The 25,229-nt window shown below is 48.7% G+C and overlaps 1 long non-coding RNA gene across 1 annotated transcript; it reads left to right on the forward strand.

Annotated features, from left to right (window-relative positions):
- Window positions 1-1,893: 1,893 nt before the first annotated feature.
- Window positions 1,894-23,242, forward strand: LOC141178757 (uncharacterized). Its single transcript, XR_012254870.1, has 3 exons — window positions 1,894-4,188; window positions 10,078-10,158; window positions 22,940-23,242. It is a non-coding gene; the product is annotated as an uncharacterized lncRNA (long non-coding RNA).
- Window positions 23,243-25,229: the final 1,987 nt, after the last annotated feature.

Raw genomic sequence — 25,229 nt, forward strand, 5'->3', positions numbered from 1 at the left:
GTCTTTTCCTCCCTTTTCATATTTTTCCAGGTTTGTCAGTGATCAAGCTCAGAAGAAGAATGATCCCAGCTTCAACTTCACTGAACCTACTCCACCAGATTCATCGACAAGGTAAGATAGCATTACCACCAAACGTAGAGCGTTAAGGGGCACAGTATTTGTGAGAGACTGACGTTCCACTTACAGCATCCTCCTTCACTAAAACAAATACTGTTGCTCCTAAAGTTATGGACAGTAACCGTATGTGCCCTATCCGCAAACGACCTCACCCACTTAAGGAATGTAGTGGACTCAGGGCAAAGACTTTGCAGTAACACAGAGATACTCTCAAGGAGCTTGGGATATGTTATAAGTGTGGCACCTCCTCAGACTACCTTGCTAAACACTGTAAGGCCGTCATTAAGTGCACTGAATGCAGTAGTGACAAACACGTTACATCCATGCATCCCACACCAGCTCCACACAATTCACAACCTTCTGCAGCATCCAACCCTGCTCAAAAGCATGGCGGAGAGCCACAAGTTCCAGCTGCAGCTGCAGCTGTTTCCTCCTCATGTATTGAAGTACAGTATGTGGAGAAGGGACTGGTCCTAAATGCTGTGCCAAAGTATGTCTGGTAAAATTATATCCAGAAGGACAACCTGACAAGATCTCCAAAATATATGCCATAATAGATGAGCAAAGTAACAGGTCTCTAGCAAAGCCCAAACTGTTTGAGATCTTCAATATAAAGGGACACCTGGTTCCATACACCCTCAACACTTGTTTGGTCGTATTGAGACTTCTGGTAGGAGTGCCTCTGGGTACATTATCTCTTCAATCAAGGGAAACGTGCACATACCCTTGCCAACTTTAATTGAATGTGACCAGATACCCGATAAAAGGGAAGAAATTCCCACTCCGGAAGCCACGCTTCATCACCTCCACTTGAGGCACCTAACGAAATTCCTCCTGTGGACATGAATGCTGATATTCTAATCCTACAAGGGAGGGACATTCCGAAGGTCCACAAGGTGCGCCAACAATGCGATGGCCCAGATGATGCTCCATACGCCCAAAGACTTGATCTAGGCTGGGTAATCGTCGGCAATGTATGTCTGGATAAGAGTCACAAGGCATCCGAAGTCAACTCCTTTAAAACGTATGTACTCCAAAATGGTTGCACAACTCACTTTAAACCATGCTCTCATCACTACAAAGTGAAAGAAAGGTTCTCCACCTTCATTAAAGAGCCTGACATAATTCCTACTCCCTATGGTGATGACTTAGGGAAAACAGTGTTTCCCACAACACAAGTTGACAAAAGGGTCGCCGTATCCATAGAAGACAATTATTAAAATAATGGACAGTGGATTCTTCAAGAACGAATCTGACCGGTGGGTTGCTCCCTTACCCTTCAAAGTTACAATGGCCAAGCTTCTTAACAACCGAGAACAGGCCTTATCCAGGTTCATCCCACTGCAGAGAACATTGAGAAACAAATGAAGGACCATTTCGTAGCCTTTATGGACAAGATATTTTGCAACGATCACGCAGAGCCAGCTGCACTCTTGCAAGCCAATGAAGAATGCTGGCATCTTCCTTCCTTTGGAGTATATCATCCAAGAAAACCTAAACAAATCAGAGTGGTGTTTGATTCAAGTGCCAAACATGATGGTGTATCTCTGAACGATGTTCTCCTCACTGGCCCCAACTTGACAAATAACCTGGTGGGAGTGCTCATGAGATTCAGAAAAGAGCCAGTCGCCATTACTGCTGACATCGAACAAATGTTTCTATGTTTCATCGTGTGACAAGATCACGGAAATCTTCTCCATTTTCTATGGCACTGAGACAATGACTCCGACAAGGAAATGGTTGAAAACCATATGAAGATGCACGTGGTGGGAAACAGTGCTTCTCCTGCAGTTGCTACATACAGCCTATGTAGGACTGCCTCAGATTGCGAATCAGAGTTTGGGAAGGCGGCCCACAGTTCATTGAAAGGGATTTCTATGTGGACAGTGGTCTCAAATCCCTGCCCACAGCAGAAGAAGCCATGGATCTGCTCAAAAGGACACAAGGTATGCTTTCTAAAGTTCATTTAAGATTGCATAAAATTGCCTCCAATAGTGCTGTTGTCATGAAGGCCTTTCACCCTAATGATCATGCTGCAGAATTCAGAGACTTGAATCTAGACTCTGATAATCCACCAGTACAGAGAAGCCTGGACTTGAGATAGAACTTGTTAAAGGACTCCTTCAGCTTTCAGGTTAGTGGTGCTGAAAAAACATTTACTAAGCGTGGGGTTCTGTCAGTGGTGAACAGTCTATACAATCCACTAGGATTTGTTGCATCCCTGACTATACAAGGCAAGCTTCTGTTAAGACAACTCTCAGAGTCTATTAAGGACTGGGATGTACCACTCTCTGCTGACAAACAACTAAAGTGGAAGACATGGAGGGAATCTCTTTGTGCCTTGGATAAAATCCACATACCACGTTGTAACACTCCAGCATCCCGTTCTACGAGTCAAAGGAAAGAGATTCATATATTCTCTGATGCCTCTACTGAAGCTATTGCAGCTGTTGCCTATTTGAAGGTTATAGACTCTAACAATGAAGCCCATGTTGGATTTCTATTTGGAAAGGCTAAATTGGCTCCTAAACCCGAGCACACCATACCCAGACTTGAGCTCTGTGGGGTTGTACTAGCCGTTGAGATTGCAGACTCCATACAGAGTGAACTAGCTTTTCACATGGATGACAAGATTCTACACAGACAGCAAGGTTGTTCTGGGCTACATATACAACCAGACAAAACGCTTCTATGTCTATGTCACTAACCACGTTGAAAGGATCAGGAAATCCTCCAAACCTAAACAATGGCAGTATGTTCCATCCCATCTTAACCCTGCTGACCTTGCTACTGGGCCAGTGTCTGTTGGTGCTTTTTCAAATTCTTCTTGGTTAACAGGACTGGAGTTCCTTCTCAGTCAGTGTGAAGAGACTGCCGTTGAAGACAGCTTCAGCCTTCAGGATCCAGACGTTGACCCAGAGATCCGTCCTGATGTCAACACCCTCATCACCACTTCCAAGGAGAAGGTTGGCTGGGACTGTCGGCGATTTGGTCGCTTCTCCAGATGGACAAGGATTGTTCGTGTCATTGCAAGAAACTTGGAACCGTTCCTAGCCCACCTGGAGACTCTGTGTCTGGCAACAAATATCAGAGACATTGGAAACACATACAACATCTGGCTGTTTCTGGAGTAGATGGAAGATGGAGTACCTTACTCTCCTACAAACACGAAGAAAATGGCAACAAGTAAAACCAAGCTTACAAGTAGGAGATCTTGTCCTCATGAAAGACCAGAAGGCGGAAAGAAGCGCATGGCCTATGGGACTTATATCAAAAACCAGTCAAAGCAAAGATGGCAAGGTACGCAAAGTGGAAGTGACAGTCATGAAGCAAGATGACCCCAAATCTTATCAGAGGTTATCTTACTTATGTCGGTTGAGAATTAACAACTATCCATTCAACCAGATGGAACTTTCAAGGAACTTTCGGACCACTTAAGACACTCATTTGATTGCAACCAGGAACTTAAACCATTGGATTACAATTGGGTTGGAGACAGTTTGGCCTAGTGTGGCTTCTCCAATCCGAAGATGGGTTATCTTTTGGATTACTTCAGGAACTGTTCTAGACATTTGTCTATCTCGTTTATAGGTTATTGTTGCATTGCATGCAATGTTTTTATCTTTCAGATTGAGGTATCCCTCAGGGTACTTCAGGAAAGCACCTCCACCTCAAAACTGTTAAAATAGTAAAATTCAGGGATTTCAGACGGGGAGTGTGCTGTTAGCTAATTGTTTGCAGAGACTTTCAGCCATTACAGGAACATTTTCCTAATGTTACATGGTTTTACCATATATTGCATTTGTTGTACTTTGCTGCCATCTACTGGCCGTTGTTATAATACTTTGCTTATGTATCACCACTATTTTACCCATAAGACCTTTCTGTCTGCAACTCCTATCGTCCTTCCTCCACTTCCTTCTTCTCTCAGTGCCATCTTGGACAACACATGCTACAGGTCTGGATAAGGATTCTCTCATTACCTCTACCTGGCGCTTCTAATATCAATACTAACTTCTATGGCATCTTCATCCATTTACCTTCCCTGACCTCTCACCTCATCTCATCAAGGTACTGTGAATAAAACCTGCTGAAATTCATAATTGCATCATCCTTCTGGACTAACACAAGGAGTTCATAAAAATAGAAGCACAGGTTTGTGAGTAACGCTATCTGCCATTGCTTATACAGAGATCCATGTTCACATCCCTAAGACATATCTCACCCACGTACGTCGGTGGCAGAATAATACATACTGCATAAGGGGCATTACACTGTGTGGGGGGCATCATACATCCTGCATAAGGGGCATAATGGGGGCATTACACTGTGTGGGGGGCATCATACATCCTGCATAAGGGGCATAATGGGGGCATTACACTGTGTGGGGGCATCATACATCCTGCATAAGGGGCATAATGGGGGTATTACACTGTGTGGGGGCATCATACATCCTGCATAAGGGGCATAATGGGGGCATTACACTGTGTGGGGGATCATACATACTGCATAAGAGGCATAATGGGGGCATTACACTGTGTGGGGGCATCATACATCCTGCATAAGGGGCATAATGGGGGCATTACACTGTGTGGGGGCATCATACATCCTGCATAAGGGGGGCATTACACTGTGTGGGGGCATCATACATACTGGATAAGGGGCATAATGGGGACATCGAACATACTGCATAAGGGGCATAATGGGGGCATTACAATGTGTGGGGGCATTATACATACTGCATAAGGGGCATAATGGGGGCATTATACATACTACATAAGGGGCATAATGGGGGCATTATATATACTACATAAGGGGCATCATGAATACTGCATAAGGGGCATAATGGGGGCATTACACTGTGTGGGGGCATCATACATACTGCATAAGGGGCATAATGGGGGCATAACACTGTGGGGGGGCATCATACATCCTGCATAAGGGGCATAATGGGGGCATTACACTGTGTGGGGGCATCATACATACTGCATAAGGGGCATAATGGGAGCATTACACTGTGTGGGGGCATCATACATCCTGCATAAGGGGCATAATGGGGGCATTACACTGTGTGGGGGCATCATACATCCTGCACAAGGAGCATAATGGGGGCATTACACTGTGTGGGGGCATCATACATCCTGCATAAGGGGCATAATGGGGGCATTACACTGTGTGGGGGCATCATACATCCTGCATAAGGGGCATAATGGGGGCATTATATATACTACATAAGGGGCATCATGAATACTGCATAAGGGGCATAATGGGGGCATTACACTGTGTGGGGGCATCATACATACTGCATAAGGGGCATAATGGGGGCATTACACTGTGTGGGGGCATCATACATCCTGCATAAGGGGCATAATGGGGCATTACACTGTGTGGGGGCATCATACATACTGCATAAGGGGCATAATGGGGGACATCATACATCCTGCATAAGGGGCATAATGGGGCATTACACTGTGTGGGGGCATCATACATCCTGCATAAGGGGCATAATGGGGGCATTACACTGTGTGGGGGCATCATACATCCTGCATAAGGGGCATAATGGGAGCATTACACTGTGTGGGGCCATCATACATACTGCATAAGGGGCATAATGGGGGCATTACACTGTGTGGGGCCATCATACATACTGCATAAGGGGCATAATGGGGGCATTACACTGTGTGGGGTCATCATACATCCTGTATAAGGGGCATAATGGGGGCATTACACTGTGTGGGGGCATCATACATACTGCATAAGGGGCATAATGGGGGCATTACACTGCGTGGGGGGCATCATACATAATGCATAAGGGGCATAATGGGGGTATTACACTGTGTGGGGGCATCATAGATACTACATAAGGGGCATTACACTGTGTGGGGGCAACATACATCCTACATAAGGGGCATAATGGGAGCATTACACTGTGTGGGGGCATCATAGATACTACATAAGGGGCATTACACTGTGTGGGGCCATCATACATACTGCATAAGGGGCATAATGGGAGCATTACACTGTGTGGGGCCATCATACATCCTGCATAAGGGGCATAATGGGGGCATTACACTGTGTGGGGGGCATCATACATACTGCATAAGGGGCATAATGGGGGCATTACACTGTGTGGGGGTATCATACATACTGGATAAGGGGCATAATGGGGGCATTACAATGTGTGGGGGCATTATACATACTGCATAAGGGGCATAATGGGGGCATTATACATACTACATAAGGGGCATAATGGGGGCATTATATATACTACATAAGGGGCATCATGAATACTGCATAAGGGGCATAATGGGGGCATTACACTGTGTGGGGGCATCATACATACTGCATAAGGGGCATAATGGGGGCATTACACTGTGGGGGGGGCATCATACATCCTGCATAAGGGGCATAATGGGGGCATTACACTGTGTGGGGGCATCATACATACTGCATAAGGGGCATAATGGGAGCATTACACTGTGTGGGGGCATCATACATCCTGCATAAGGGGCATAATGGGGGCATTACACTGTGTGGGGGCATCATACATCCTGCACAAGGAGCATAATGGGGGCATTACACTGTGTGGGGGCATCATACATCCTGCATAAGGGGCATAATGGGGGCATTACACTGTGTGGGGCCATCATACATACTGCATAAGGGGCATAATGGGGGCATTACACTGTGTGGGGCCATCATACATACTGCATAAGGGGCATAATGGGGGCATTACACTGTGTGGGGGCATCATACATCCTGCATAAGGGGCATAATGGGGGCATTACACTGTGTGGGGGCATCATACATACTGCATAAGGGGCATAATGGGAGCATTACACTGTGTGGGGGCATCATACATCCTGCATAAGGGGCATAATGGGGGCATTACACTGTGTGGGGGCATCATACATCCTGCACAAGGAGCATAATGGGGGCATTACACTGTGTGGGGGCATCATACATCCTGCATAAGGGGCATAATGGGGGCATTACACTGTGTGGGGCCATCATACATACTGCATAAGGGGCATAATGGGGGCATTACACTGTGTGGGGCCATCATACATACTGCATAAGGGGCATAATGGGGGCATTACACTGTGTGGGGTCATCATACATCCTGCATAAGGGGCATAATGGGGGCATCATACATCCTGCATAAGGGGCATAATGGGAGCATTACACTGTGTGGGGCCATCATACATACTGCATAAGGGGCATAATGGGGGCATTACACTGTGTGGGGGCATCATACATCCTGCATAAGGGGTATAATGGGGGCATTACACTGTGTGGGGGCATCATACATCCTGCATAAGGGGTATAATGGGGGCATTACACTGTGTGGGGCCATCATACATACTGCATAAGGGGCATAATGGGGGCATTACACTGTGTGGGGGCATCATACATCCTGCATAAGGGGTATAATGGGGGCATTACACTGTGTGGGGCCATCATACATACTGCATAAGGGGCATAATGGGGGCATTACACTGTGTGGGGCCATCATACATACTGCATAAGGGGCATAATGGGGGCATTACACTGTGTGGGGTCATCATACATCCTGCATAAGGGGCATAATGGGGGCATCATACATCCTGCATAAGGGGCATAATGGGAGCATTACACTGTGTGGGGCCATCATACATACTGCATAAGGGGCATAATGGGGGCATTACACTGTGTGGGGGCATCATACATGTGCTGTTAGCTAATTGTTTGCAGAGACTTCAGCCATTACAGGAACATTTTCCTAATGTTACATGGTTTTACAATATATTGTATTTGTTGTACTTTGCTGCCATCTACTGGCCATTGTTATAATACGTTGCTTATGTATCACCACTATTTTACCCATAAGACCTTTCTGTCTGCAATTCCTCCTATCTCCCTTCCTCCACTTTCTTCTTATCTCAGTGCCATCTTGGACAACACATGTTACAGGTCTGGAGAAAGGATTCTCTCATTACCTCTGACGCTTCTAACATCAATTCTAACTTCTACTGCATCTTCATCCATTCACCTTCCCTGGCCTCACCTCATCAAGGTACTGTGAATAAAACCTGTTGAAATTCATAACTGCATCATCCTTCTGGACTAACACAAGGAGTTCATAAAAATAGAAGCACAGGTTAGTGAGTAACGCTATCTGCCATTGCTTATACAGAGATCCACGTTCATATCCCTCAGACACATCTCACCAACGTACATCGGTGGCAGAATAGTAATGAGAGACCTAAGTCTACAGTGTCTGTGTGCATGTGCATTGTCTGCTAGCAAGTCTATGACCATCCACCATCTTAGCTAAAGCATGTCCACAAAAGGCACCATGGATCCCTCTGTGGGAGAAGCACATCATGTTCCTGACATCACAGATGATCCAGGAGCAGAGTCCACATTTACTGCAGAGCAGGATGTACGACCCAAACGTGTAACCAAACTGACACAAAAGGTCAGAGAACCTGGAGACAACCAGGAATGAGTTCCATGATAACACAGTATGGGGTAGAGCTGATCATTATTTAGAAGCTCTTCCATGTACTAACAATGACACAGCAGATTTAACCGCCAAATTGAATAGTTTATCTGCCGCCTATGATCGCTACCAGAGACTGTCTGCAAAGTACATCACATTCCTGAGTAACTGTGACATGGAAGATGCCCCAGCAGAGCTGGCTGAAAGGGAGACTACTCCAAGAAAAGACTTCATTAGTGCGAGATGGCCAGGATAAGGCAGAACTCCGCATTGCACACCTCCAAGAGGTTAAGTCACATTGTACAACGTCGACCAAAATCACATCTCGGTCTTCCAGATCATCTCACTCCAGGAAGTCAACATTGTCTGACAAGATACTGGAAATCCGTGAGCCTGCAGAGGAAGCTAGAGTCAGAAGCTCCTTTGCTAGGAAGGAGGCTGAAGTAGAAGCCCAATTAAAAAAGCAGGAATCTGAGATGTAAACCCAATTAAAAATACTCCAAGCAGAAAGGGAAGAAGCAGCAGCCCTCGCTAAACTGAAAGTCTTTGAACAAGCACTAGGTCAAGATGCTGATATGGACTGCTTTATTCCAGAAGAAATGGAGGACCCAGCTGATCGCAGTACAGACTATGTGCTAAAACACTTACCATCTGTACCAGCGCCACCTCCAATCTACCACACCGATGCATCCGCAACGCAAAAGATGTTACCACATACTGCCGACAAGGTAAGTTGCAGCACTAAACTACAATTTAGGCTGCAGCCAGCAGACCCTATAGAGACTAAACCACAACTTAACCCTCATGCCGCATCATTTCGTCCTGATCCGTCTCAGACATATAAGCCAGAGAATTTACATTCCCCAGGGATGCCACAAGTTAATCCTGCAACTATGACAGGGAGATCGGACATGTCTGAATTCGCCAGGTACATGATTCGCAGGGAGTTAATAAACATCAGTCTCTCAAAGTTTGATGATCGTGCTGAAAATTATAGAGCCTGGAAATCGACCTTTCAAGCAGTAATGCAAGACCTCAACCTCACCGGCAAGGAACAACTGGATTTGCTGTTAACTGGTTAGGCCCTGAATCAATGGAGCGTATCAAGACAATAAGGGCAGTTCATGTGGACTATTCAGATGCAGGTCTTATTGCAGCTTGGGAGAGACTGGAGCAAACCTACGGCAGCTCAGAAGCCATAGAGTCAACCTTATTTAAGAGAATGCAAACTTTCCCAAAGATAACTAACAAGGACAATCAAAAATTTCAAGACCTGAGAGTGACCTGCTAAAGGAAATAGAATTGGCAAAATTAGACCCACGTCTTTCAGGACTGAGTTACCTTGATACTGCTCATGGCGTGAATCCAGTAGTGATAAAGTTGCCACACAGCATGCAGGGTAAATGGGCAGACCACGGCTCACGGTATAAAAGACTACATAATGTGTCTTTTCCTCCCTTTTCATATTTTTCCAGGTTTGTCGGTGATCAAGCTCAGAAGAAGAATGATCCCAGCTTCAACTTCACTGAACCTACTCCACCAGATTCATCGACAAGGTAAGATAGCATTACCACCAAACGTAGAGCGTTAAGGGGCACAGTATTTGTGAGAGACTGACGTTCCACTTACAGCATCCTCCTTCACTAAAACAAATACTGTTGCTCCTAAAGTTATGGACAGTAACCGTATGTGCCCTATCCGCAAACGACCTCACCCACTTAAGGAATGTAGTGGACTCAGGGCAAAGACTTTGCAGTAACACAGAGATACTCTCAAGGAGCTTGGGATATGTTATAAGTGTGGCACCTCCTCAGACTACCTTGCTAAACACTGTAAGGCCGTCATTAAGTGCACTGAATGCAGTAGTGACAAACACGTTACATCCATGCATCCCACACCAGCTCCACACAATTCACAACCTTCTGCAGCATCCAACCCTGCTCAAAAGCATGGCGGAGAGCCACAAGTTCCAGCTGCAGCTGCAGCTGTTTCCTCCTCATGTATTGAAGTACAGTATGTGGAGAAGGGACTGGTCCTAAATGCTGTGCCAAAGTATGTCTGGTAAAATTATATCCAGAAGGACAACCTGACAAGATCTCCAAAATATATGCCATAATAGATGAGCAAAGTAACAGGTCTCTAGCAAAGCCCAAACTGTTTGAGATCTTCAATATAAAGGGACACCTGGTTCCATACACCCTCAACACTTGTTTGGTCGTATTGAGACTTCTGGTAGGAGTGCCTCTGGGTACATTATCTCTTCAATCAAGGGAAACGTGCACATACCCTTGCCAACTTTAATTGAATGTGACCAGATACCCGATAAAAGGGAAGAAATTCCCACTCCGGAAGCCACGCTTCATCACCTCCACTTGAGGCACCTAACGAAATTCCTCCTGTGGACATGAATGCTGATATTCTAATCCTACAAGGGAGGGACATTCCGAAGGTCCACAAGGTGCGCCAACAATGCGATGGCCCAGATGATGCTCCATACGCCCAAAGACTTGATCTAGGCTGGGTAATCGTCGGCAATGTATGTCTGGATAAGAGTCACAAGGCATCCGAAGTCAACTCCTTTAAAACGTATGTACTCCAAAATGGTTGCACAACTCACTTTAAACCATGCTCTCATCACTACAAAGTGAAAGAAAGGTTCTCCACCTTCATTAAAGAGCCTGACATAATTCCTACTCCCTATGGTGATGACTTAGGGAAAACAGTGTTTCCCACAACACAAGTTGACAAAAGGGTCGCCGTATCCATAGAAGACAATTATTAAAATAATGGACAGTGGATTCTTCAAGAACGAATCTGACCGGTGGGTTGCTCCCTTACCCTTCAAAGTTACAATGGCCAAGCTTCTTAACAACCGAGAACAGGCCTTATCCAGGTTCATCCCACTGCAGAGAACATTGAGAAACAAATGAAGGACCATTTCGTAGCCTTTATGGACAAGATATTTTGCAACGATCACGCAGAGCCAGCTGCACTCTTGCAAGCCAATGAAGAATGCTGGCATCTTCCTTCCTTTGGAGTATATCATCCAAGAAAACCTAAACAAATCAGAGTGGTGCTTGATTCAAGTGCCAAACATGATGGTGTATCTCTGAACGATGTTCTCCTCACTGGCCCCAACTTGACAAATAACCTGGTGGGAGTGCTCATGAGATTCAGAAAAGAGACAGTCGCCATTACTGCTGACATCGAACAAATGTTTCTATGTTTCATCGTGTGACAAGATCACGGAAATCTTCTCCATTTTCTATGGCACTGAGACAATGACTCCGACAAGGAAATGGTTGAAAACCATATGAAGATGCACGTGGTGGGAAACAGTGCTTCTCCTGCAGTTGCTACATACAGCCTACGTAGGACTGCCTCAGATTGCGAATCAGAGTTTGGGAAGGCGGCCCACAGTTCATTGAAAGGGATTTCTATGTGGACAGTGGTCTCAAATCCCTGCCCACAGCAGAAGAAGCCATGGATCTGCTCAAACGGACACAAGGTATGCTTTCAAAAGCTCATTTAAGATTGCATAAAATTGCCTCCAATAGTGCTGTTGTCATGAAGGCCTTTCACCCTAATGATCATGCTGCAGAATTCAGAGACTTGAATCTAGAATCTGATAATCCACCAGTACAGAGAAGCCTGGACTTGAGATAGAACTTGTTAAAGGACTCCTTCAGCTTTCAGGTTAGTGGTGCTGAAAAAACATATACTAAGCGTGGGGTTCTGTCAGTGGTGAACAGTCTATACAATCCACTAGGATTTGTTGCATCCCTGACTATACAAGGCAAGCTTCTGTTAAGACAACTCTCAGCGTCTATTAAGGACTGGGATGTACCACTCTCTGCTGACAAACAACTAAAGTGGAAGACATGGAGGGAATCTCTTTGTGCCTTGGATAAAATCCACATACCACGTTGTAACACTCCAGCATCCCGTTCTACGAGTCAAAGGAAAGAGATTCATATATTCTCTGATGCCTCTACTGAAGCTATTGCAGCTGTTGCCTATTTGAAGGTTATAGACTCTAACAATGAAGCCCATGTTGGATTTCTATTTGGAAAGGCTAAATTGGCTCCTAAACCAGAGCACACCATACCCAGACTTGAGCTCTGTGGGGTTGTACTAGCCGTTGAGATTGCAGACTCCATACAGAGTGAACTAGCTTTTCACATGGATGACAAGATTCTACACAGACAGCAAGGTTGTTCTGGGCTACATATACAACCAGACAAAACGCTTCTATGTCTATGTCACTAACCACGTTGAAAGGATCAGGAAATCCTCCAAACCTAAACAATGGCAGTATGTTCCATCCCATCTTAACCCTGCTGACCTTGCTACTGGGCCAGTGTCTGTTGGTGCTTTTTCAAATTCTTCTTGGTTAACAGGACTGGAGTTCCTTCTCAGTCAGTGTGAAGAGACTGCCGTTGAAGACAGCTTCAGCCTTCAGGATCCAGACGTTGACCCAGAGATCCGTCCTGATGTCAACACCCTCATCACCACTTCCAAGGAGAAGGTTGGCTGGGACTGTCGGCGATTTGGTCGCTTCTCCAGATGGACAAGGATTGTTCGTGTCATTGCAAGAAACTTGGAACCGTTCCTAGCCCACCTGGAGACTCTGTGTCTGGCAACAAATATCAGAGACATTGGAAACACATACAACATCTGGCTGTTTCTGGAGTAGATGGAAGATGGAGTACCTTACTCTCCTACAAACACGAAGAAAATGGCAACAAGTAAAACCAAGCTTACAAGTAGGAGATCTTGTCCTCATGAAAGACCAGAAGGCGGAAAGAAGCGCATGGCCTATGGGACTTATATCAAAAACCAGTCAAAGCAAAGATGGCAAGGTACGCAAAGTGGAAGTGACAGTCATGAAGCAAGATGACCCCAAATCTTATCAGAGGTTATCTTACTTATGTCAGTTGAGAATTAACAACTATCCATTCAACCAGATGGAACTTTCAAGGAACTTTCGGACCACTTAAGACACTCATTTGATTGCAACCAGGAACTTAAACCATTGGATTACAATTGGGTTGGAGACAGTTTGGCCTAGTGTGGCTTCTCCAATCCGAAGATGGGTTATCTTTTGGATTACTTCAGGAACTGTTCTAGACATTTGTCTATCTCGTTTATAGGTTATTGTTGCATTGCATGCAATGTTTTTATCTTTCAGATTGAGGTATCCCTCGGGGTACTTCAGGAAAGCACCTCCACCTCAAAACTGTTAAAATAGTAAAATTCAGGGATTTCAGACGGGGAGTGTGCTGTTAGCTAATTGTTTGCAGAGACTTTCAGCCATTACAGGAACATTTTCCTAATGTTACATGGTTTTACCATATATTGCATTTGTTGTACTTTGCTGCCATCTACTGGCCGTTGTTATAATACTTTGCTTATGTATCACCACTATTTTACCCATAAGACCTTTCTGTCTGCAACTCCTATCTCCTTCCTCCACTTCCTTCTTCTCTCAGTGCCATCTTGGACAACACATGCTACAGGTCTGGATAAGGATTCTCTCATTACCTCTACCTGGCGCTTCTAATATCAATACTAACTTCTATGGCATCTTCATCCATTTACCTTCCCTGACCTCTCACCTCATCTCATCAAGGTACTGTGAATAAAACCTGTTGAAATTCATAATTGCATCATCCTTCTGGACTAACACAAGGAGTTCATAAAAATAGAAGCACAGGTTAGTGAGTAACGCTATCTGCCATTGCTTATACAGAGATCCATGTTCACATCCCTAAGACATATCTCACCCACGTACGTCGGTGGCAGAATAATACATACTGCATAAGGGGCATTACACTGTGTGGGGGGCATCATACATCCTGCATAAGGGGCATAATGGCATTACACTGTGTGGGGGCATCATACATACTGCATAAGGGGCATAATGGGGGCATAACACTGTGGGGGGGCATCATACATCCTGCATAAGGAGCATAATGGGGGCATTACACTGTGTGGGGGCATCATACATCCTGCATAAGGGGCATAATGGCATTACACTGTGTGGGGGCATCATACATCCTGCATAAGGGGCATAATGGGGGCATTACACTGTGTGGGGGCATCATACATACTGGATAAGGGGCATAATGGGGACATCGAACATACTGCATAAGGGGCATATTGGGGGCATTACAATGTGTGGGGGCATTATACATACTGCATAAGGGGCATAATGGGGGCATTATACATACTACATAAGGGGCATCATACATACTGCATAAGGGGCATAATGGGGGCATTACACTGTGTGGGGGCATCATACATACTGCATAAGGGGCATAATGGGGGCATTACACTGTGGGGGGGCATCATACATCCTGCATAAGGGGCATAATGGGGGCATTACACTGTGTGGGGGCATCATACATCCTGTATAAGGGGCATAATGGGGGCATTACAGTGTGTGGAGGCATCATACATCCTGCATAAGGGGCATAATGGGGGCATTACACTGTGTGGGGGCATCATACATACTGGATAAGGGGCATAATGGGGGCATTACAGTGTGTGGAGGCATCATACATCCTGCATAAGGGGCATAGTGGGGGCATTACACTGTGTGGGGGCATCATACATACTGGATAAGGGGCATAATGGGGACATCGAACATACTGCATAAGGGGCATAATGGGGGCATTACAATGTGTGGGGGCATTATACATACTGCATAAGGGGCATAATGGGGGCATTATACATACTACATAAGGGGCATAATGGGGGCATTATACATACTACATAAGGGGCATCATACATACTGCATAAGGGGCATAATGGGGGCATTACACTGTGTGGGGGCATCATACATACTGGATAAGGGGCATAATGGGGGCATTACAGTGTGTGGAGGCATCATACATCCTGCATAAGGGGCATAATGGGGGCATTACACTGTGTGGGGGCATCATACATACTGGATAAGGGGCATAATGGGGACATCGAACATACTGCATAAGGGGCATAATGGGGGCATTACAATGTGTGGGGGCATTATACATACTGCATAAGGGGCATAATGGGGGCATTATACATACTACATAAGGGGCATAATGGGGGCATTATACATACTACATAAGGGGCATCATACATACTGCATAAGGGGCATAATGGGGGCATTACACTGTGTGGGGGCATCATACATACTGCATAAGGGGCATAATGGGGGCATTACACTGTGTGGGGGCATCATACATCCTGCATAAGGGGCATAATGGGGGCATTACAGTGTGTGGAGGCATCATACATCCTGCATAAGGGGCATAATGGGAGCATTACACTGTGTGGAGGCATCAAACATACTGCATAAGGGGCATGATGAGGGCATTACACTGTGTGGGGGCATCATACATACTGCATAAGGGGCATAATGGGGGCATTACACTGTGTGGGGGCATCATACATACTGCATAAGGGGCATAATGGGGGCATTACACTGTGTGGGGGCATCATACATCCTGCATAAGTGGCATAATGGGGGCATTACACTGTGGGGGGCATCATACATCCTGCATAAGGGGCATAATGGGGGCATTACACTGTGTGGGGGCATCATACATCCTGCATAAGTGGCATAATGGGGGCATTACACTGTGGGGGGCATCATACATCCTGCATAAGGGGCATAATGGGGGCATTACACTGTGTGAGGGCATCATACATCCTGCATAAGGGGCATTACACTGTGTGGGGGCATCATACATCCTGCATAAGGGGTGTAATGGGGGCATTACACTGTGGGGGCATCATACATCCTGCATAAGGGGCATAATGGGAGCATTACACTGTGTGGGGGCATCATACATACGGCATAATGGGGGCATTACACTGTGTGGGGGCATCATACATACGGCATAAGGGGCATAATGGGGGCATTACACTGTGGGGGTCCTGTACTATGAGAACAATACGTTTCCTCCCTTCCTGTCTCCATAGTTGGGTCGTATGTATCTATTACAGGAAACAGAACAGAAACGTTTTGATTCTTATAAAGGGGCAACACAAGACCCCCAAAGAGCCTCCGTGCTAAAGGGGTTAATGCCCCTTGCCCCAGTAATGGGGTCTCCACATACCTCCACCTGCAGAGCCGCCACAGGAGGTCACAGGAGGGGAGGAGTCAGGGTCACATGATCAGGGGCCTCAGTGGATGCAGGACTCTGCTGTGCTGGTTGTCATGGTGCTGGATGAGCTGAAGTTTATGTGTGGGGTCAGGAGGGGTTTACAGTGTGGATGTAGCAGAGCCGCGCGTGTACGAGGCGTACGGAGCTGACCCCCGCGTGTACGAGGCGTACGGAGCTGACCCCCGCGTGTACGAGGCGTACGGAGCGGACCCCCGCGTGTACGAGGCGTACGGAGCGGAGCCGCGCGTGTACGAGGCGTACGGAGCGGAGCCGCGCGTGTACGAGGCGTACGGAGCGGAGCCGCGCGTGTACGAGGCGTACGGAGCGGAGCCGCGCGTGTACGAGGCGTACGGAGCGGAGCCGCGCGTGTACGAGGCGTACGGAGCGCAGCCGCGCGTGTACGAGGCGTACGGAGCGCAGCCGCGCGTGTACGAGGCGTACGGAGCGGAGCCGCGCGTGTACGAGGCGTACGGAGCGGAGCCACGAGGTGTACGGAGCGGAGCCGCGCGTGTACGAGGTGTACGGAGCGGAGCCGCGCGTGTACGAGGTGTACGGAGCGGAGCCGCGCGTGTACGAGGTGTCCGGAGCGGAGCCGCGCGTGTACGAGGTGTATGGAGCGGAGCCGCGCGTGTACGAGGTGTACGGAGCGGAGCCGCGCGTGTACGAGGTGTCCGGAGCGGAGCCGCGCGTGTACGAGGTGTACGGAGCGGAGCCGCGCGTGTACGAGGTGTACGGAGCGGAGCCGCGCGTGTACGGAGCGGAGCCGCGCGTGTACGAGGTGTACGGAGCGGAGCCGCGCGTGTACGAGGTTTACGCAGCGGAGCCGCGCGTGTACGAGGTGTACGCAGCGGAGCCGCAGGTGTACGCAGCGGAGCCGCGCGTGTACGAGGTGTACGCAGCGGAGCCGCGCGTGTACGAGGTGTACGCAGCGGAGCCGCGCGTGTACGAGGTGTACGCAGCGGAGCCGCGCGTGTACGAGGTGTACGCAGCGGAGCCGCGCGTGTACGAGGTGTACGCAGCGGAGCCGCGCGTGTACGAGGTGTACGCAGCGGAGCCGCGCGTGTACGAGGTGTACGCAGCGGAGCCGCGCGTGTACGAGGTGTACGCAGCGGAGCCGCGCGTGTACGAGGTGTACGCAGCGGAGCCGCGCGTGTACGAGGTGTACGCAGCGGAGCCGCGCGTGTACGAGGTGTACGCAGCGGAGCCGCGCGTGTACGAGGTGTACGCAGCGGAGCCGCGCGTGTACGAGGTGTACGCAGCGGAGCCGCGCGTGTACGAGGTGTACGCAGCGGAGCCGCGCGTGTACGAGGTGTACGCAGCGGAGCCGCGCGTGTACGAGGTGTACGCAGCGGAGCCGCGCGTGTACGAGGTGTACGCAGCGGAGCCGCGCGTGTACGAGGTGTACGGAGCGGAGCCGCGCGTGTACGAGGTGTACGGAGCGGAGCCGCGCGTGTACGAGGTGTACGGAGCGGAGCCGCGCGTGTACGAGGTGTACGGAGCGGAGCCGCGCGTGTACGAGGTGTACGGAGCGGAGCCGCGCGTGTACGAGGTGTACGGAGCGGAGCCGCGCGTGTACGAGGTGTACGGAGCGGAGCCGCGCGTGTACGAGGTGTACGGAGCGGAGCCGCGCGTCTACGAGGTGTACGGAGCGGAGCCGCGCGTCTACGAGGTGTACGGAGCGGAGCCGCGCGTCTACGAGGTGTGCGGAGCGGAGCCGCGCGTGTACGAGGTGTGCGGAGCGGAGCCGCGCGTGTACGAGGTGTGCGGAGCGGAGCCGCGCGTGTACGAGGTGTGCGGAGCGGAGCCGCGCGTGTACGAGGTGTGCGGAGCGGAGCCGCGCGTGTACGAGGTGTGCGGAGCGGAGCCGCGCGTGTACGAGGTGTGCGGAGCGGAGCCGCGCGTGTACGAGGTGTGCGGAGCGGAGCCGCGCGTGTACGAGGTGTGCGGAGCGGAGCCGCGCGTGTACGAGGTGTACGGAGCGGAGCCGCGCGTGTACGAGGTGTACGGAGCGGAGCCGCGCGTGTACGAGGTGAGCGGAGCCGCGCGTGTACGAGGTGTACGGAGCGGAGCCGCGCGTGTACGAGGTGTACGGAGCGGAGCCGCGCGTGTACGAGGTGTACGGAGCGGAGCCGCGCGTGTACGAGGTGTACGGAGCGGAGCCGCGCGTGTACGAGGTGTGCGGAGCGGAGCCGCGCGTGTACGAGGTGTGCGGAGCGGAGCCGCGCGTGTACGAGGTGTGCGGAGCGGAGCCGCGCGTGTACGAGGTGTGCGGAGCGGAGCCGCGCGTCTACGAGGTGTACGGAGCGGAGCCGCGCGTCTACGAGGTGTACGGAGCGGAGCCGCGCGTCTACGAGGTGTACGGAGCGGAGCCGCGCGTCTACGAGGTGTACGGAGCGGAGCCGCGCGTCTACGAGGTGTACGGAGCGGAGCCGCGCGTCTACGAGGTGTACGGAGCGGAGCCGCGCGTCTACGAGGTGTACGGAGCGGAGCCGCGCGTCTACGAGGTGTACGGAGCGGAGCCGCGCGTCTACGAGGTGTACGGAGCGGAGCCGCGCGTGTGCGAGGTGTACGGAGCGGAGCCGCGTGTGCCCGGCCTGCACTGCTGCAACGGAGAAGTCAGAGCAGGCAGGAGGAATGGAGCCGGGGGATGGTGAGTCTGTGTGTGTGTGTGTGTGTGTGTGTGTGTATGTATGTATGTATGTACAGTATGTGTGTGCAGGCAGATATCATTGTGTGATGTCTGTTTATATGTATTTTTGTGTTTCAAATGTGTTTATGAATGTATGTATATGTCTGTGTGCTTGACTGCGTGCGGCCTCCTGCTGAGTATAGATGGCGCTGTGCGGCCTCCTGCTGTCTCCGGGGGGGGGGGGGTCGTGCGGCCTCCCACTGTGTATAGATGGTGCCGTGCGGCCCCCTGCTGTGTATAGATGGTGCCGTGTGGCCCCCTGCTGTGTATAGATGGCGCCGTGTGGCCCCCTGCTGTGTATAGATGGCGCCGTGCGGCCCCCTGCTGTGTATAGATGGCGCCGTGCTGCCCCCTGCTGTGTATAGATGGCGCCGTGCGGCCCCCTGCTGTGTATAGATGGCGCCGTGCGGCCCCCTGCTGTGTATAGATGGCGCCGTGCGGCCTCCCGCTGTGTATAGATGACGCCGTGCGGCCTCCCGCTGTGTATAGATGGCGCCGTGCGGCCTCCCGCTGTGTATAGATGGCGCCGTGCGGCCTCCCGCTGTGTATAGATGGCGCCGTGCGGCCTCCCGCTGTGTATAGATGGCGCCGTGCGGCCTCCCGCTGTGTATAGATGGCTACGTGCGGCCTCCCGTTGTGTATAGATGGCACCGTGCGACCCCCTGCTGTGTATAGATCGCTACGTGCTGCCTCCCGTTGTGTATAGATGGCTACGTGCGGCCTCCCGCTGTGTATAGATGGCGCCTTGCGGCCTCCCGCTGTGTATAGATGGCGCCGTGCGGCCTCCCGCTGTGAATAGATGGCGCCGTGCGGCCTCCCGCTGTGTATAGATGGCGCCGTGCGGCCTCCTGCTGTGTATAGATGGCGCCGTGCGGCCTCCTGCTGTGTATAGATGGCGCCGTGCGGCCTTCCGCTGTGTATAGATGGCGCAGTGCGGCCTCCCGCTGTGTATAGATGGCTACGTGTGCTCAATATTGAGTCATACAATTAATGTAAGGCTAGGTGCCCACGATACAGAAATGTTCCGGATTTTTTTTGAGCGTTTCTGCATCTCCCCGGCAGAAAAAACGCATGCGGATTGTACATGCGGATTGTACATTCGTTTTTCCTGCCAGGGACATGCGGAAGTGAAGCGTTCTTCACATGCATTTCCGCATGCGGGTTGTCAAGCGCTTTCCAAGCAATTTTAGCATCACTTGGAAAGTGCTTGACAACTTGGTCACACTATATAAATCCATGCAAACAGCATGGATTTATATAGTGAGACCGTAAAAGAATGGTAAAAAATAAAAAATATATACTTACCTTCTGATGGCCTGCCGACGTCAACGGTCGCGTGACCCGTCACATGACTAAATTATGTCACGGCAGGTCCTTTTCAGACCATCGCGAGCAGCCGGCAAGCCAGGACGCATCGGATAAAGGCACCGGGGGCCATCAGAAGGTAAATATAATATTTATTTTTTATTTTATTCTTTTTTTTACAGGTACTATGGTACCCCGGTCCGGAGGAGAGTCTCCTGTCCTCCACACCCGGGTACCATCCGCACATTGAAACGCATGGATTCTGCATGTACAGATGCAGTGATGCGGATTCCATGCGTTCTAATGCAAGTCAATGGCGGCGAAAACGCAGCGCTTCCACAAAGTAATTGGTAGTGCTGCGGATTTTTCCGCAATGATAATACGCAGCGGAAATTTCCGCAGCATGTGCGGATTATCATTGGGGAACATGGCAGACCTTCTACCAAGCGTTTTTTTAAGCGTTTCTGCAGCGGAATTGCCGCTGCGGAAACGCTTAAAAAACGCATAGTGGGCACACAGCCTAAAAAAAATATTATAATTAATATTGTGCCAAATTAATTTCATGTGAACTATGACATGATCTATCACAGGGGATCATGTGACATGTCACGTGATAAATCAGGTGTGTGTGTGTGTGGGGGGGGGGGTGCCTTCTAAACTGCCCGGTGCCCTTGCTACTCTTACTCCACCCCTGCGTGTGTGTACGAGGTGTACGGAGCGGAGCCGCGCGTGTACGAGGCGTACGGAGCAGAGCCGCGCGTGTACGAGGCGTACGGAGCAGAGCCGTGCGTGTACGAGGCGTACGGAGCAGAGCCGCGCGTGTACGAGGCGTACGGAGCAGAGCCGCGCGTGTACGAGGCGTACGGAGCGGAGCCGCGCGTGTACGAGGTGTACGGAGAGGAGCCGCGCGTGTACGAGGTGTACGGAGAGGAGCCGCGCGTGTACGAGGTGTACGGAGAGGAGCCGCGCGTGTACGAGGTGTACGAAGCGGAGCCGCGCGTGTACGAGGTGTACGAAGCGGAGCCGCGCGTGTACGAGGTGTACGAAGCGGAGCCGCGCGTGTACGAGGTGTACGGGGCGGAGCTGCGCGTGTACGAGGTGTACGGAGCAGAGCCGTGTGTACTAGGTGTACGGAGCAGAGCCGTGTGTACGAGGTGTACGAAGCGGAGTCGTGTGTACGAGTTGGCCATGGAGTGGCCATGGAGTAAACGAATACAGTATAAAAGACCACATAACCTGTTCCAGTAAAGGTGTAGTGTATAGCCTCAAATGTCCATGCAACAAGTTATACACAGGACAAACTATTTGCCAGATGAGCACGAGGATAGGCGAACATTTAAGGAATATTAAGAATAAATTTGATGGTCATCAGCTATATTGAAAAATATGGAGGCTCCTCCGAAAATATCCAAGTTATGGGTATTGAAGTGGTACAGAAATACTGGCGAAAGGGTGACTTCATTAAACAGATGTCCTGAGCAGAAAGACACTGGATATTTACACTGGACACTGAGACCAAAGGGCCTCAATAGTGAAATCAAACTATTTGCCTGCAACTAAATCTAACGAGGAAAGGGGATTATCATGCGACTGATTGATACATGACATTTGTATCCAACTTACCAGCATGGATATAAAAATCCACAAACCCTGAAGGACCATCCCTGATGAAGGAAACCACTAGATTTCTGAAACGGGTAGAAACTGGTCCTCTGTGGTCTCCGTATGGATCCGAACCACGTGACCACGTGTCTCGCAGGTTCTCAAGCGTTGAAGCGCCAAGCGCGCCAACCTCCAGAGGCGACCCTCCCACTTAGTCACCAGCCGGGATTAAGTGTATCCAGTGTGCCGCCCGCCGTGCCTACTCCTAACCTCTGGATCCATCGCCCTCCACCTATCAGTAGTATAAAGGTCCTACCTCCAAACAGTCCACCAATGTCGGCATCTACGGGACACAAGCACCCAGCTGCGCTGCCATCGCAGAACTCCTGGTCTTCACATACTTCCTCTTCTAGATGGTTCAACCACATTGGCAAGCCTTTTACTAGCTATCACATACCAGTCACAGACTCCATAGACCAGATAAGGTCACCAGGTATTTTGCCAGATAGCATATTTCATCAAATCTATTACTTATTCTTTATACTTACTCAATAGCACTTATCTAATCCCATTGTCTATTTGCAGAATCTAATAGAAAGAAAAATCATCCACCATATCTATCCCTATCCGGCACGTCCAGATCTGCACCAAGGAACATCAGGTACTTCTCACCCAATTGTGTACCCAGTCAACAACACCCATACGAATTCTCTACCTCATCTCTAATCTATCTTCTTTGGATTCCCCCACCGGAGCCTCCTGCCTACTTATACATTCTTGCAGACAAAGCCTCGCGGAAGTGAACAAGAAGAACCTACATGATCTCTTTTTTTAACGGATTTTAATTCTCTACCTTCGTTTAAATAAACCATATATTTTTAATATCCACTTGGCATCTTAGTCCATTTTCTATTTTATCTTACTCCTGTACTCACTCGATCCAGCGCAGAGATATATATCTTTTATTTATAATTAATTACCCTTCCCAGCTTGTGGGAACATATTCCGCAGCACTTTACAATTTTAGGGGTAAGGGTATTATTCGGCCATCCACCTCCATCTACCTCTCCAGTCACAGTGGGGGGGCTTTGTTAAAAAAAATATAGATATGGAGAGTTATGTCCGTACTTGGATTTTAGAGAGATTAATAAAATCACTGTTCACAATCCCTGTCCTTTAACCTGAGATGTTTAAACAATTATCTGGAGATAAATGATTTTTCAAACTTGACTTGAAAGGTGCATATAACCTTATACACGTACGTCAGGGTGATGAAGGGAAGACAGCGTTCAATTCGCCTTAGGGTCATTTTGAAAATTTGATGATGCCATTTGGGTTAACCAATGCTCCAGCAGTCTTTAAAAAAATTTCATAAATTACATTTTTCAATCTGCTTTTTTTTAGTAGAGGTAGACGCTTCTGCTTTTGGGATGAGAGCTGTTCTTTCATAGAAAAAAAAGTGGGTATCTACATCCTTGATGTAGAGTCTTTGAGAAATGGAGACATTGGTTGGAGGGGGCAAGATATAAGGTCTTTACCGATCATAAGAACCTGTTGGATATTGATGCTACTAAGTGCTTAAACACCAGATAGGCTTGGTGGACCCTGTATTTTTTGCCAGTTTGGTTTTGTCGCTGCTTATCTCCCTGGATCTAATAATGTCAACATGAAAATCGAGTCAAGATTGTTAGTGAGGGAGTGGGGGTAGTCCTCAGGCAGCACATTCAGGATGCTCAGGACAGTGCGCCGGAAGGGTTTCCTATTAACAAACTTTAGGTATCGCTCTCTTTATGCGTACATTTTATTAATAAAGTACATGATTCCGTTTTAGCTGGGCATGCGGGTTCGTTTGCCATTCGGAGATCTCCATCTAGGTCCTTTTGTTGGCAGAATGCTCTTAAGGATATTAAAGAGTATGTCTGTAAGGGCTCATACTCACTTGGGAGAAAAACGGATGAGAGCAATCCGATAAAAAAATCGGATTGCACTCGGACCAATGTCAATCTATGAGGTACATCTCATATGAATTTTTTTTCTCAGCTAAAATAGGACTGAGAAAAAAAATGGCAGCATGCTGCATATATCTGACGAGACTCGCCAATGCAAATCAATGGGTCCTAGAAAAAAAACGGACGTCATACGGACCATGCGCGTGCCATCCAATTTTCACGCACCCTTCTCTTTAAAAAAGCCGTTAATTCATCAGCCCCGTACAGTTGCAATACATTGATACCCGACAATTTAGAATAGAAAGAATAGAACAACACACATAGAATAGATACACACGTGGTCAAAATTTTTGGTACCCCTCGTTTAATGAAAGAAAAACTCACAATGGTCACAGAAATAACTTGAATCTGACAGAAGTAATAATAAATTAAAAATCTTTAAAAATTAACAAATGAAAGTCAGACATTGCTTCTCTGCTTCCACAGAATTTAAAAAAAAAAATAAACTCATGAAATCGGCCTGGACAGAAATGATGGTTCTTCTTAATTTAATATTTTGTTGAAGAACCTTTTGAGGCAATCACTGCAATCAAACAATTCCTGTAACTGTCAATGAGACTTCTGCACCTCTCGACAGGTATTTTGGCCACTCCTCATGAGCAAACTGCTCCCGTTGTCTGGTGTTTGAAGGTTGTCTTCTCCAGACGGTATGTTTCAGCTCTTTCCAAAGATGCTCAGTAGGATTTAGGTCAGGACTCATAGAAGGCCACTTCAGAATAGTCCAATGTTTTCCTCTTAGCCATTCTTGGGTGTTTTTAGCTGTGTGTTTTGGGTCATTATCCTGTTGCAAGACCCATGACCTGCGACTGAGACCAAGCTTTCTGACACTGGGCAGCACATTTCTCTCTAGAATCCCTTGATAGTCT

This window comes from Phyllobates terribilis, unplaced genomic scaffold (genome assembly GCF_046119375.1).
Source record: "Phyllobates terribilis strain yellow unplaced genomic scaffold, ASM4611937v1 Scaffold_30__1_contigs__length_15301838, whole genome shotgun sequence".
In the NCBI taxonomy this organism is placed as follows: Eukaryota; Metazoa; Chordata; class Amphibia; order Anura; family Dendrobatidae; genus Phyllobates; species Phyllobates terribilis.